The following is a 3,351-nucleotide window of genomic DNA, read 5'->3' on the forward strand; positions in this document are numbered from 1 at the left end:
CACCGTGCTACACGCTGCTTCAGTTAGTGTACCGAGAGTGGATGGCAACACAAGCATTTGCTTTACCGCACATTTGGGGAGAGCAAATAAGGTAATCAGCAATGCTGACACCATCGCTAGGGCTGGCAGGAAAAAAAAGGGAAGCTCTGAGATTGCACACGTCTTTCCAGATATTCCATGAGCACTCATAAATCTCACGGCACCTGGTTGGAGACAGTTGCAGCAGAATGGAAATATGTATCAACGTGTAGTGGGATGTCTTCCAGGTGGAAAGAGAGCCTTCAGTACAACTATAAAAGCTGGATTTTTTACTATAATCACTAATGTTCTCAAAAGGTGCCAAAAGGGGTTCTTTGCCAAAAGGGGTTCTTTGGAGTGAATCACCTTTCAGTGGATAGTTAAAGAATCATGTTTGTAAATTAGATCCTTATTAAAGTTTAACTAACTTAATATAAATGTAATCTTAATGTAATCTATACCAATTAAATGTTTTTTTTCATAGAAATGTATTTTTTCTTCTATTTTATTTTTTTCCGTCTTGGGGTCCACTTATGACATTTGTGTGCTTTTATGTACTGAAAACAGTCATATGACCAAAAAATTCATTTTTACCATTTTTGAGCCTCTCCTTATGTTTTAGAATTAAACAGGCTGTTTTTTTGTTACTGTGCCTTTAAGACTGATATATATGTAAATGAGCTCTGTGTTCTGGGCTGCCCTGTATTGTGTGTATCATTGAAAAAGCAGTCTTGGTTAAAACATTCTTTATAACTTCGACATAAATGGGCGGCGCTGTAGGTAGATACATTTGAATGTGTTGGGTTCCGTGACACCACAAAAACAGTGGATTTAAGACAGGCTGATTTTGCAGTCTTCAGATCTCATTAGGAAAATTTAGCTTTCCATGATATGGGCCAGAAAAGTGTTTCAAAATTTTTAATAATTAAGATGTAAACAAGGTTATTCTTAGTGGTCAGAATTGTTTACAGTGGTGGTGAGTTTCATTAACCAGATGGCTGAAGAGTTTTAATGCATCTATAAGCTCAATCACAGAAAGTTTTTATATGCAATGGTTACAAATGACAACTTTGTAATAAACATTTGGCACAAAACAATTTTTGAGGTAGATGCATTAGATATAAAAATGTTACTGGCCATTTTAGGCAGTATGTTGGTTCAGATAGCAAATGAGATGTCTACATTTTGTGTTGTAGATATTGTGACCCCTGGTTCCTATCACCACCACTGTAAAGACGTCTGACATTGTAAGTTTCTCTCTAAATGCACCATTTCATATCAAACCACTCTGACTGATTTTGTAGTCCTATGTAAAATGTCTGCCTGTTCCAAAACATTGTACTTAGGCTTTGCATAGATACTAGCATGGCTCCTTCCACTTTTACACATTGGACAGTAAAGGAAAGCATAGTAACTCCATATGTTAGCTACTTTTGAGGAGTAACTTTGTTCATTAGCTTTAACTTCTGTGTTCACTTTACTGTTTACTACATGAGCCTGTTTAGGCAGTAATTGTCAGAAATTCTGCTCCAAAACATGTCGGGAGGGAGTCGCCACAGGAAAGAAACAGCTAACAATAGGGCCAGTGGTCGATCTGGAAGCCAGTAAAAGGGCGATGGAGATTTAGCAGAGAACAGACCTATTGTGAGGCTGGCTGTTTGAGTGGGCCCGGAATGAAGATGCCCCCCATTGTCACTTATTAAGTCTGCGACTCCACTGTGCCACAGCGGACGCTTTAATCCCCCAGAGAGATGGTCTTTTGAAGGAAAGATGAAGTGGTGATACCGGTGTGTCTCTATGGATATCCCTTTACCTGACTCACTTCCAAAACCCCCAGTAACTCAGTAAAAGCTTTTGAAGTCTATTACTAAAAAGGACATGCTTTAGCACAGAGTATGCTATCAATTTATCCATATCTAATTAAACCACTTTTTAGCTACATATTTCAAAAGAGGTAACAAATGGAGGATAAATGTATGACACTCAACTGTCCAAGACTGCAGTTTCAAACTTTTACCCCTGAGGTCAAGTGGCGAACTCACAATAGACTCTGAAACTTGCACATACCTGAAACATTGGTGATTTCTCTCCCTTTCTTTCTCCAGTTTGTGACTTGGAAATTAATCAAGTTCCACTATCATTAAGGATGTATTAGTTCTTTAGATACAGAGGAATCCTACACCTATAGCTAGGTCTGTGGTACAATTTCTCTGCTTCCACCTTGTATTTATTTTGGATGATTGCAATCCGTGTCATTGGGATGTTATTGTGAAAGAATCAGGAAAGTTAATTAAACAGTTGATGTGGCTGAATTTCAGGTAACCATGCTCATGTGATGCCACCCATCCAGACTTTTCCTGGATTGTCCTGAATTTAGGTTGTCTACCCAGGAAATAATGTCTATATAAATAGTCCAATCCTAGATGTCCTGGAACACAAGCATTTTCACGTTAGCATTTCTTATGAATTTTAAACTGCATCTTTATATCCAGCCCAACAATTTGTCTACAAAGAATGGGTCTGAATGGTTCAGATTACCTTCAGCATAGGGAGAGTTGCACACTGTTCAACTGAACTGTGCTGTTGGTAATGTTTCACTAACAAATCAAGCCACTGATCAAAGGAGCAGGAACTTTACAGGGCTGAGGTTCAACCCTAGTTGATAATATTGTAAGTGTTTAATAAAACCTAACCCTTTACACCCAGTAGTAGATGATGAAAGGTGATGGTACGCCATTTGACAAACATATATAATTCCTCAATCCTCACATCTTATTTTTGTGTCTTCAGAAAGAGGAGCTAAGATGCGAGGACGGATAACTAAAGATATGGGATGCACTCATGCTCTCCGTTTTGAGATTGGAAATGCTCATTTCAGATTGGATCCTATTGCCCTCTGCTGTCCGGGAGCTGCAGTACACTGCACAGAAGACTGAGTTTCAACACCAATCATCAGGACCTGCTGATGAGCTGCGTCAGGTGTGCTGGGGCAGGGAACAGCTGAAACTGTTCAGGGCAGTCAGTCCCCAGGACTGGAGTTCAAAGCCACGGCAAGAGAATGCAAAAAGAAAACAGATACAACAGAACATTAATGATTTCACCTTATGCACTGCTAGTTAAGGTCTTATTATGGTTAAGAAGAAGGAAAGAAACCAGTAAAATCTACATACAATAATTAAATTGATGCTAAGCCTCAATTCTGAAATCTGGATAGTATTTCTGTGATTATTTTCAATAAGTGTTTGTTCCAATAAGTCCCATAGGAGTGTATTTCTTTATTGTACACCTGTTTATTGTTATGTTATTTGTCTGTTGTGTACAGGTGCAATACTT

Source organism: Colossoma macropomum, unplaced genomic scaffold (assembly GCF_904425465.1).
Source record: "Colossoma macropomum unplaced genomic scaffold, Colossoma_macropomum, whole genome shotgun sequence".
In the NCBI taxonomy this organism is placed as follows: Eukaryota; Metazoa; Chordata; class Actinopteri; order Characiformes; family Serrasalmidae; genus Colossoma; species Colossoma macropomum.